Source organism: Microcaecilia unicolor, chromosome 3, assembly GCF_901765095.1.
Source record: "Microcaecilia unicolor chromosome 3, aMicUni1.1, whole genome shotgun sequence".
Taxonomy (NCBI): domain Eukaryota; kingdom Metazoa; phylum Chordata; class Amphibia; order Gymnophiona; family Siphonopidae; genus Microcaecilia; species Microcaecilia unicolor.
In genome coordinates this window covers 158,997,375-159,010,151 of record NC_044033.1, presented here as the reverse complement: position 1 = coordinate 159,010,151, position 12,777 = coordinate 158,997,375, and the positions used below count along the sequence as shown (strand labels likewise).

Sequence of the window (12,777 nt, the reverse complement as noted above, 5' to 3'; positions counted from 1 at the left end):
AAAGTGATTTAACTAGCCAGAAATGGCTTGTGCAGCACAATTATCTGATAGTCAGCACTGGTTAATGCTGCTGAATATCATCACTGACCACTGAACTCGTAGCCAGCTATTTTGTGGGTGGTTTAGGGGATGGAGTTGGCACTTATGGAGTTAAGTGCCGATATTCAGCGCGTAACAGTCTAAGTTTAGCGGTCAAATCGATTCACATAAAAGTCAGTCCTATCTTTTATGCAGTGTCACTTATGCAGCTAAGTGTTGAATATCTCACTTAACCGTATAAGAGATAGCCAGCCACATAAACCCAGATATTCAGTGCCAGTCCTCGGACATAGCCTAGCATTGAACATTTGGGAATAACGCGGCCAGTGGCAAAAAAATATTTACCGCTGCCAGATGAATATCTACCCTTAGGTGTCTGTTTGTACTCCTTTCATAAGTATCAGGCCTTTGATGTCTATCTGGTCCCTCAGCTGGTCGTCATTCATTCCCCTGAAAAGCTGTTTTAGGTCTCCTCTACGTCTGTTTCATTCTCTGCTATCTAGTCTGTCCCTCTAGTTGTACTCCCACAGTTTCCTTACCACCTGACCTGGCGCTGCCCTTTTTGGCTTACTCTCAAAAGTCAAATTTTCCCTCATCTAGTGTGTATGCGAGGCTACCATTAACCATTAGGCAGGCCACACTGTCACCAAGGGCATCAGCTTCTAGGAGGCAGCAAAGAGAGTCTGCAGAGGTCCCGACTAGAGAGTTGCACGGGGACAGAAATCTTACCCATCCCCGCGAACCCCGTCCCCGTGCAGCTCTCTAGTCCCAACAGCCTTACAAACTCAAAGAACCATCAGTATACTAAAATGAGGATGGCAATTTTCAGGATCATGCATTTTTAACATGTGTACGGCACAGGTCTGGAGGAGGGGTAGCAGGGGCTTACAGCATAGGATCCTATCGCTTTGCTCAGTTGACTCAGTTCTGTTTTCAGTTGGCGGAGTGTGGGGATCTGCACCAACCATGCTCCATTCGGCTGGCTCTATTGCCTGTCTTGCCATCCCGTACAATTCTAGTGCCTTGGTCAACTGCCTAGGTTGACCTAGTGGCAGTGTCGACTCTATCCCAAGGTCAGAGCAAGGAAGAAAGAACTTTGGCCTCCTGTCGCTGGTTTTCAGCACTGGGGTCCAGATTCGGTAAATGGCACCCAAACGTAGGTGCTGTAATAATCTGTGCTAAGATAGTATTTTGCAATGGTAGCTCCTTGCAGAGCACCCTTTAGAAAATACTAACTTAGTATGCATTTTGCACCTAACTTTGGGTGCAAGCACGTATGCCTGCCAAAGTGGGTATAAATGCAGTTGGGCATGTAAATGACATTATTCTACAACATTGCACCTAAATCCTGGGAACACATCTGACCAGCCCATGGTCACTCATCCTTTGGCGATGTGCAACATAACATGTAGGTGTACAAGTTATAGATTAGGGTGTAGGGCAGATAACTCCTAATGACTGCCAATTGACAGCAATTACTGATTGTTAACACCTCCTGTCCTAATTTGTGTATACGCAGATCTGTGATCCTCATCCAAATCTGCACACCCAGCTTTGGGTAACCTGTATACAATCCGGTGGTGGATGCCTAAATTAGCTTCCTAACCACAGCACACAAAAAGCAGGCCTAAATTTAGGAAAGGTCAGCCTGTGCAAAAAAATGTATCCTACATGCTCTTAATTGATATCAAGAGCCAGTGGAAGATCACAGAGAAATACATGGAGAAATTAGAAAAAAAAAACAACCCAGAAATTTATTTTGAAAAGGCAGGAAATTGCAAAGCTCAGATCTGAAATGGTTAGCAGCACTATTCTGTCAAATCAGTTTGCTTTTTGAGCTGTTGCAGAGCTCAGGGAGAGTGACGGTGCATACCTCAGAGCCTTCTGAGCCACTAATGAGCTGGAGCTTTTGTGCCTTACTGTTGTCTAAGAGGGTGAGTGAAGTTCGTAAAGGTGAGTAGTGGGCCGAAATCTGTGAGAAGGTAATGTCATGGAAGACTTAGGAAGGAGATTAATGTGATTAGGAAGGTAACAGTCTTCCTTAGATGGTGTTCCACTTGCAATTATGGTGAGCTCAGAAGTAATGACCTTGTAAAACAGTAGCTATTATTTCTGTTCATTGACTGATCTGAAGCACTTTACATGCACAGGGTTTTTTTTATGCCTAGAAATAGCTGTCAAAGCACCTTAATTGCAGTATGTTTTATAGTATTGTTAAAATAAACATCAAGAAGGTTTTTCACTCCTAGTTTCTAGAATCCTCTCCTATTGGAATCAGGACCATTGTGAGGGGAGGGGCAAGGGGAGCAAGATTCCCTGGGCCCGGGTTTGGAGGAGGACCCAGCGCCAGTGCTGTCTGATTTGCCTCGATTACATAAGAACCATACTGGGTCAGACCAATGGTCCATCTAGTTCAGTATCCTGTTTCCAACAGTTGCCAAGCCAGATCACGAGTACCTAGCAGAAACCCAAATCCTGGCAACATTCTATGCTACAAATCCCAGAGTAAGCACTTGCTTCCTTCCCCATGTCTGTCTCAATAGCAGACTATGGACTTTTCCTCCAGGAACTTGTCCAAACTTTTTTTAAACCCAGATATTCTAACCACTGTTACCACATCCTCCGGCAAAAAGTTCTAGAGCTTAACTATTCGTTAAGTGAAAAAATATTTCCTCCTATTTGTTTTAAGAGTATTTCCATGTAACTTTCTTGAGTGTTCCATAGTCTTTGTACTTTTGGAACGAGTAAAAAATCGATTTGCTTCTCATTCGACACCACTCAGGATTTTTTAGAACTCAATCATATCTCCCCTCATCCGTCTCTTTTCTAAGCTGAAGAGCCCTAACCTCTTTAGCCTTTCTTCATATGAGAGGAGTTCCATCCCCTTTATCGCTCTTCTTTGAACATTTTCTAATTCCGCGATGAGAGGCATAATCAAAAGGGGCGCCCAAGTTTTCCTGAGGACGTCCTCGCAGTACGTCCTGGTGAAGGGGCGGGGAAACCCATATTATCGAAACAAGATGGGCGTCCATCTTTCGATAATATGGTCGGCATGTATATCTTTTAAAGATATGGCAACCAGAACTGAACGCAATACTCAAGGTGCAGTCACACCATGGAGCGATACAGAGGCATTGTAGCATTTTCAATCTTATTCACCATCCCTTTCCTAATAATTCATTATATCCTGTTTGCTTTTTTGGCCCCCCACATACCTTTTAAAACAGCAGTTCTTCACTGGCAGCAAGCATGAGCAGCCAGCGACAAACACACTGCTCGTGTCAGCTGCATAGCCTTCCCTGTGACACAATTTGCTGTTTCCACATAGGCGGGAACATACCAGAGGGAAGGCTGTGTAGCCGGCGGGAGTAGTGTGTATCAGTCGCTTGCTACTATTGTTTTCTGCCAGGGAAGATCTGTTTTGAAAGGTATGCAGAGGGCCTCGAGTTTTACAAAAATGAGGAGAAGGGGTGCGGCGGGGCTCTTGTTTGCAACCGGCCCATCTTTGTCTCTCAGTGGCCCTGATTGGAATCATTTAAAATATTGGCCAGGGCACGGTTTTTCATTGAATTGCAAGCAGAAGGATAGGGGCTAGTGGCATTGTTGAGGTTTATTTTATTCCTTGTCTTGATGTGTCAAGGAAAGGAGAATAATGAAGTTATGATTTGGCTCAGACCTTTTCATTGGTAACAGGGTAAGTTACATTTATGTATAGTACGTATTCCCCTGCCTTTAGAGAACTTACAATCTATTAGGCCTGTTTACTGATGCTTCTCTTCCTTCTTCCGCCTATAGGAAAAATGCTTAGTAAATAAGGCTGTAAGTTTCTACCTGAAGTAGTTGGGAGCAAAAAAGGCAATTCTATTACAGGGCGCCCACATTTATATGCACTTGAACACTTAAGTTTACAGACTACTGTCATTTTTGTAGGTGTCACGGCTTAGGGTAGGTGAGCCCTTGGATTTATGCTACCCATCTAAACCGAAGGCTAGGCAGGCCCCAACTGGCAGCAAGCAAGTCACATCCCAGCGAGGATGTGATCAGAGGATGACTCTTAGAAGGGCCCATTGGGGCTGACCCAAAGGAATCAGGACCAGGGAATGACCCTTAAGAGGGCCCTTGGGGGCCTGGCCTGACAGTCAGGACCAGGGAATGGCCCTTAAGAGTCCTTGGGGGCCTGGCCTGACAAAGCCAGGACCACGGAGAAGCAGAGTCAGAGGGCCCAGAGGCCAGGAGCAACAACGAGACATGACTGAAAGACAGGCTGGAACCCAGGCAGGAACAGGACTGGAACAGAGGCTGAAACATAGGCAGGAACAGAACACAGGCTGGAACAAGGATGCAACGCACACTAGAGAACGCTAGGAGATCTGTTGCAAAGGCACTGGCTGGGAGTCAGGAACTTCTTTATATACTGCTAGACAGGAAGTGATGACATCAGCCAACACCCTCTTACAGGGCTATAAATGAAATGCTGGGTTTCTAGGAATGCTGATGGAGATCACAGAGAACAGGTGAGGGGTGTGGCAGTAGGTAGGTGTACAGTTAAGTGCGTAAGAAGGCACCAAAACACCTAAGCACTATTCTATAAGGTTGTGCGTAAGTGGCATAGCATGTAAATGCAAGGGGGTGTTCACGTGGCTAGAGCATGGGCGGAGCTACCTTTATTACATTACACTACAAATATTCTTGTATTCCGCAAACACTTTATAAATTCTCTGTGGATTACATTTTAGAAAGAAACCAGACAATCACTGGGAATAACAAATCAATGTAACCAACAAAATACAAACTCTACATAACAAGCTACTTAAGCAGATATTTCTTAAACAAATAGGCTTTCAACAACTTCCTAAAGATTGAATAATTCCGTATCATTCTAATTTGTCTAGGAATAGAATTCCAAATGTTAGGTGCTTGAAACCAAAAGCTAGAATTAAAGAAGGATTTCTATTTGACCCCCCTTTGGAGTAGGAAACTGCAATGTCTCGTAAACTTCTATTCTTAGAAGACAACTTTGCTAATTCTGACAAATACAGTGCAGCCAGGCCATAGAGTATTAAAAAAATTATTGTGCACACCTTAAAACAAATACAAGCCTCAACTGGCAACCAATGCAAATCAATCAACAGAGGAGTAATTCTATCATATTTTTGCACACAACTTACAGAAAATAGCAAGTCATGCATGCCCTTGCCACATTTTACTATGTCTGGTGTGATGGCAGGTGCCTAAATGTAAGGTGCGCTGAAACCAGGTTATGCTAGTATGCTATAATGATATCTGGGCACCTAGATGCCTTGTGGAATAGGCTTTAATCATACATTTTCTGTGCTTTTAAAAAAGGTGCCCACTTATAGAAATGCCCCCTAAGTGACTTGCCCAAGGTCACAAAGTTCATCACTGGGAGGTGCAGAATTTGAATCCATAGATCCAGGGGCGTAGCCAGACTTCGGCGGGAGGGGGGGGGGTCCAGAGCCCGAGTTGAGGGGGGCACATTTTAGCCCCCCCCGGTGCCATTGCCGACACCCCCCCGCCATTGCCGACATCCCCCGCCGCCGCCAGCACCACCACCACCAATTTTGACCCCCCCCCGCCAATGACCCTTTCGACCCCCCCCCCCCCCGTCACCGTCGCCTGCCTTTGCTGGCGGGGGACCCCAACCCCCACCAGCCAAAGTCTTAGTTGTTTGGTTTCTGAGTCTGACATCGTGCAGGACGTAAGACTCAGAATACAAACGAAGGAAGAAGACTTCGGCTGGCGGGGGTTGGGGACCCCCGCCAGCAAAGGTAGCAGATGGCGACGGCGGGTTGACGGCGGGAGGGGGGGTTGAGAGGGTCGGTGGCAGGGGGGTCCAGGGCCAAATCTACAGGGGCCCAGGCCCCCCTGGCCCCATAGTAGCTACGGCCCTGCTTACATCTAGCAGTAGAGCTTTGGTCTTCTTCATCTGCTGTATTTCTTCTCCTGAAGACCTTTGACCCTCCTAGGAGTTCAAGAAATATAACAAGACCTCAATGTAAGGAGTCCTTTACCTTAAAGTGGGGTTTAGGATTCATGCACCGATGATCAGAAGCAAACGGCACTAGAGGCTAGTACTGTACTAGCACCCGCATTTGCTCCTGTCCGATGATCAGAGACGACGAGCGTGCGTAACAACATGTTCACCATCTTTGAATGCAATGAGCATGCAAATGCATGCTAAACAGAGCATTACCTATTCCTCCCCAATGCTTAGTGGGCAGCACACCAAACACTGGTGGTGCTCCCGCAGCAAACCCTACAACAGCTCAGAGCTGGCGTTAGGGTTTGCGGAGCATTGGGGAGGAACGGGGAGCCCTATCCAGCATGCATTTGCATGCTTACAGCCCCCTCCCAAACCTCCCCAAAAGCAGTCAAGGCCTTGGTGGCCTAGTGCCCTCCCAGGCCCCAACCCCCACCCCAAGACAGTGACATGATGGCCCGGCGGGGTTGGAGGTCTGGTGGATCTCCAGCCCCCCTAACCCCCCCAACACCCAAAAAAGAATCCCTGGTGGCCCAAGTGGGCTGCCACCCCAATCCCTATTCTCCATGGTGGTCTAGCGGAGCCCTCCCTCTCCCCCCCCACATACTTTCGATGAAGGAGGAAGTAGCACACTCCCTCCTCATCCAGTGCAGCCTTCAAAATGGTGGTGCCCTGCCCAGTTCATCCTGGGATGCGCTGGGTGGGGTTTCTCTACCATATAAGGGAGAAGAAGCGCCACCCAGTGCACCCCAGGGCTCTGCTAGACCACAAGGGAGTATTGGGGGGGGGGGTGGCAGCCCACATGGGCCACTAGGGATACTTTTTTGGGTATTGGGGGGTAGGAGGACTGAAGATCCAATGGACCTCCAGCCCCTCTTCTGGCCCTCGTTTTGGGGGGTTGGGAAACTGGTGGTCTGCTAGACCTGGGATGCGCTGGGTGGGGCTTCAATGGGCAGGGCTGGGCACCGCCATTTTCAAAGCGACACCGAAGGACGAGGAGAGAGGCCACCTCCCTCCTCCATCGAAGGTAGGGGGGAAGGGCTGCTAAGAACACCAAGGGGGGTGGGATGGGGATTGACTCGCAGCCATTGGGCACCAGGTGGGACTGTCTTTTCATGTTAATTTGTACAGCGCTGCCTAAGTCTAGTAGCGTTATAGAAATGTTTAATAGTAGTAGTAGTAGTAGGGATGCCAGGGGGAGTTAGGGGGGCTGGAGACCCCCTGGATCTCCAGCCCCCCTCAACCTGTGTTGGAGGGGGGTCAGGGGGACCGGAGGGGATTTGACTCGGCCCACTGGGCCACCAGGGCTTTATTTGAGGGGATGCTAGGGGGGTGAGGGGGTCTGGAGACCCAGTGGATCGCAAGCCTCCCTGAACTTATGTTGGGGGGGATGGGGGAACTGGGGTCCTTGGGGTCTGGTGGTCCCATGGACTTCCAGCCCCTGTGTTTGACAGGTCTGGGCTTTTGACAGCCTAGACCTGTCAAACAAGTGAGGGAGGATTGTGCCCGAGTGCATGCTCAGGCACAGTCCAACCGCACTGTTACCCTATGATCAGAGAGAATAGCGTGCTTAAATTTGCATTCTATTATCTCTGATCTTAGGGGTGGTAAAGCCCCGCGCTGTTCTAGCGCTATTTTTAGAGCACTGTTGGTACAGCGCGGGGCTTTCGATCATCTTCCCATCATGGTGGTGTACAGTAAGAATAAATCAAACATGAGCAATAGACAGTTACAATCAGTAAAAATATTCAAATAACAATACAAAGTATGGCATAGTATACTACTTACAGTTATTACTTATTGGTTATATCAGTGGTTATGGAAAAGTACTGTATATTCCTGGGCAATTTCTTCAAAAAGAAATAACAGTTCTGCACATATTTTAGAATTATGCAGACTTTATTTGTCTTCATAACACAAAATAATCACCACTTTTTGAGAATTCATTGAAGATACAATGTAGAAAGATACAGAATTTGGTGGCCCCATCCCTGCTTTTTCTCTCCTCCAGTCCTCTCTTGGCAAGACAACCAGCAATCACTGTTAACTTCTTCCTTTCCAGGCTTGAATCCCAGCCCCAGTTTTCTTTAGGAGATCTCATGGCATTGCATGTCTTAACAAATGAAAACAAACAGAAAAACATTACATTTTACAATTTTTCATTTGCTAGTAATAGTGTGCCCTCTTTCTATATAGTGTACATGATTTCCAAAGAAGGTGCACTCTTAACAATATTGCTCCTGTAATGATGAATTAAACAATAATTCTTGTAAACAACACGGGGAACATTATCCAGCTGACCATTCCTGGTTTTTTTTTCTCAAGTCCTCAGTAGAACCCCAACTTGCTTTGCACTAGCCTGCTGCCCCTTCCCCTCTCCCAGCCTGCTGCCAGTTTGTTTTTCAGTTATGACTGTTCTCAAGGCTCAATAGGTGAACAGCTGCACCTCAATGTTAACAGACGGAATCAGCCTGTTTTACCTTAAAGCCAGGAAGGAGCAGGGTCACTGCTGGGCTTGAGTGGAGCATACAGATTCAAACCCCAGGAGCTCCATAACATAAGTATGTTGGGATTATCCCTGACTCCATCCACATGTCCCCAACTCCCTTTTCTTTGGCAATACTGTGTACCTGATTCCAGTAAAGGGACAGATGTGCTGTATAACAGATCGTTGTGGGCGTAATATTGCCCCTGCAAATGCTGCAGGATAGAGTGCCTCCCTCCCACATCCCTTAACATGGTCCAGCATCCCCCCATTGTACTTTCCCCACCTTTGGTCCATCCGTTTCCCTCAAACCTTCTTTCACAGCTTGTCCCTCTTTGCTCCACAGTGTGATTATTAAAAAGCGACACTCTGCGTCACCTTCACTCAAACGTGCTATAAGTCTCTGCTGAGTCCCACCCCGTCCAATACACTCTTCCTGTTGTCCTGAGTTAAGCACTTGCCATCCGGGTACCACTGCTGAATATTGATATTACCAGATAACACCTAGTGTCTGCCCCAGAGCTGGATTTCCAGTGCTAGTATGTGGATAGGGGCTGGTACTGAATATCCGGTTCTAATTCATCCTGCGGCTGTCAGTGTTTAAAGAAATGCTTACTGCTGCTGGCTAAATATTGATTGGTGTTCTGCTTTGTCTCCTGATAGGCTCTCTCTACTCAGGAGATTAGCTTGCAGTTAACCATAGTATAGAACTTCACTGAGAAGACTCAGAACTCTTGAACCAAAACCTTCTTTAATGCAAATTCAAACAAAGAAAATGGCTTATGGTTAGATGTGCTAGACAAGAGTCTTTGCCTTGCAGAACTGGGAGTCTGTTCTCTACCAGCTCACCCTGTATACAAGGGGAACTGGGAGATCTCAGCACCAAGCTGAGAGAATAGATGCTGTGAATGCTTTTAAACTGGTAAAACCTTGGTTATTTTACAGTAGCTTGAAGGGGGAGCATACAACAAGGTACAGAAAGTCAGTTTACAGTTCTTAGAAAGCATTCTGCAGACACTCTTTCAACCCTACTGGAGAGAGAAGAGGTGGGCTACTAGCCTAGTATACACAGGGACAAAGATCAGCCAATAGGAAAAGTCCCATAAGACATAGGAACAGGGACATGTACTCAGGAAGAACAAATAACAGAGAACTACAAATGATATAAATCTGTAGTCCTATCCTATTTAAAGACACAGGGATTAAACCTGATATAAGCAATGTTCAGTACATACATATAAACAACAAGCAAAACTGCCTCCATGAATATGGGGGCAGAACAATTGGTTTGTGTTCAACAACTTAAAGAACGTACTTTTAAGATATGTGGTAACATAGTAGTTGACGGCAGAAAAAGACCTGTACGGTCCATCCAGTCTGCCCAACAAGATAAACTCATATGCGCTACTTTATATGTATACCTGACCTTGATTTGTATCTGTATCTTTATTCTGAAACTCTTATTCTATAATGTGTATATGTCGTAACATTTTGTAAGCCACATTGAGCCTGCAAATAGGTGGGAAAATGTGGGTTACAAGTGCAGCAAATAAATAAATAAATCTACCATTTTCAGGGCACAGACTGTAGAAGTCTGCCCAGTACTAGCCCCGCTTTCCCAACCACTAGCCCCGCCTCCCAACCACCGGTGCTGCCACCCAATCTCCGCTAAGCTTCTGAGGATCCATTCCTTCTGAACAGGATTCCTTTATGTTTATCCCACACACTTTTGAATTCTGTTACCGTAGATCATAATTTGTATGGTGGAAAGTTGCAGGGGAGGGGACTGCCCAACCTGCCAAGTGTCCCAAATTTTCAAACAAAAGTCTAGTAACCTTTTCTTAAATTCAGCTCTTACTGAGCATGGAACTTCAGCAGCAGTCTTAAACAATAATGTAGGGGCAGACTATACACACATGTGATCCGTAACTTTGCCTCACTCTCTCCCCTTCAGGAACAGACTGATGGTGCTGCTGCAGCTTTTATGTTTTCCAGCCCATGTAGCAAACACTGCCACTCCTTCCTGTATTTTGAATTGGGACTCATGTGCTCAGAAAGCAACACTGTTGCTTCTTCCCAGCTGTGTGGTGCCAATGTTGTTACTTCCTGATTCTCCTGTAGAAATCTGTGTGGGAGAGGAATTCTATGCAAATTCTGCATTAGAGTTGTGCAGAATTTCCCCAGGAGTAAAACTGTAGTGCACATATGTACATGCTAACGAATTAGGAAGAGATGAAAACTCAGCAAGACTGGGTGCAAATGTTTCCACTTGCAGTGCTGTGGCAGTAGGTTAATCCTGTGATGATTTAAGGGTAATGGGCATGATGGTATGGTGTGACTGCAATCTCATCAAGGATTAGAATCGTCAACTCCCCATTAGCTGTAAAAGATACTTTTTTCCATTGGCTCATATCATCGTTAGCATCTTTGAAAGACTATTACTTGTTTATGTATTTTTTTCCACTGGGGGAAAAATGGCTCCGATTTAAGCCCTGGCATCTCCTGGTATCTTTCTAGGATGCCTCCCTGGGATGAGCGAGTGCCTGAGTGCTAAATAAAACAACACACATGTTTGTGCTTGCATAAGCAGCAAGTGGAAAAGTACAGTTTTGGAAAATTAAGTAATGAATAGAAATCAACAATACATTTTTAATTAGTTTTTGAAGGCAATACCTTCTTCAAATCAGAAATGAGCAAATTATGATAAACTATCAGAACGAATAAGTGAAACATAAAAGTATTTCAGTGACAGTCTTACAGAAAGAGGTAAAAGGGGGGAGGACGACAGGGAGAGATGGATGGGTGATCTAAGAGTGACAAAGCAGTATAATTATATGGTTTATAATGTGATAGGAAACCCAGATCTTTGTTAAGTCCTGTCTGTTAGGTGTCAAAATATTTCATCATTTTAACTTCAAAGGTTCTATTCTATACATGTTTTATATAGCACTGGCTCTCCCTTGGGATTCAGAGCAGTTTACAAACAAGATAGATCTACACGTCTGAGGGAATTACATTTTAAGTCATACAATTATAGTAGTCAGATTACAATTCAGGTTCCTGGATTGTTTTAAAATTTCCTTTTTGTTATTCTGACTGTAAAGAAATTGATGCAGTGTTCTGGTCTTACAAAGTGTCCTACAGAAGTGTCACCCTGGTTAGCTTTGTGGCGTTTAATGTGGTTCCTGTACAAGTTGATTCATGTCTTTAACATCTCATCTCGCCTGTTTCCCTGATATAGCACCCTTCTTCATATTTTTTGCATTGAATGATGTATACTTACTTGCGTAAGATCCCCTTATGCTTAATGCTTTTACAATGTAAGTGACTGTGGGGTCCTGCAATATATATTCTGTCTCAGTTTGCAGCTTGGTATATTGAATGTGTGTCATTCTCTTCTTTTTGAGCATCTGTTGGAATTTGCTTTTCACTCATTTTGCATCTGATAAGGTAAAATTAAGTATAATTGGTGCTCCGTCTTTCTTTTACAGTCTGTTCCTCAACATGGTGCAATGTAAATTTGTGCAATCTTAGCCATTTAAAAAGGAAAGTGATATGTCACATATAGCAATATCACAACATAATTGAAGGGCCTAATATTTAAATCAACTGTCCTGGGCTAACCGGGCATATTCAGTGGTACTTAACCTTATAGTCAAAAAACAAAAAGAAAAAATAAAGAAAAGCAAAAGGGCTGGGAGAGTCCTTCCACAACAGTAAAGCGATCAACGAACGGGGTGTAGGAATGTTCCAAAGAACAAACAGAAGTCGGATTTCTTCCAAAAGGTTTATTCTCCTCAAAAAGTCACACGTATCACTTTGACCCGACAGCCCATGTTTCGGCTGTATATAACCTTACAGTCCTACTTAAAACATCTGGGTAGCGCCAAACCCGAATCTGCTATTTTGGGACATTCTGGGGTTGGAGTCAACACATGGCTGGTTAAGTGCAGATATTCAGCACTTGACTGACCAAGGTAACCGCATAAATAGGACCATATAAAACACAGTCCTATCTTTATGCCTTTCACTATAGCCAGTTAAATGCTGAATATCTCATTTAACTGGCTACATTTTCGCTGCTACCATATACCTGGAAATTCAGTGCCAGAGCTGCATCATGGCCTGGCATTGAATTTACAGGGATAATGCTGGTGGCGGTCAGCAAAACAATGATTGCTTCTGGCCTGAAATGTTTAAATTAGTATGCAAATACCCAGTAAACTCATGCAGTTTATTTTCAGGGAGGCAG

The 12,777-nt window shown here is 45.0% G+C and overlaps 1 protein-coding gene across 1 annotated transcript in view; it reads left to right on the top strand.

Annotated features, from left to right (window-relative positions):
• Positions 1-12,777, top strand: part of CRIM1 (cysteine rich transmembrane BMP regulator 1) — an 882,829-nt gene that overhangs the window by 41,916 nt on the left and 828,136 nt on the right. The gene's annotated exons all lie outside the window — the stretch shown is intronic.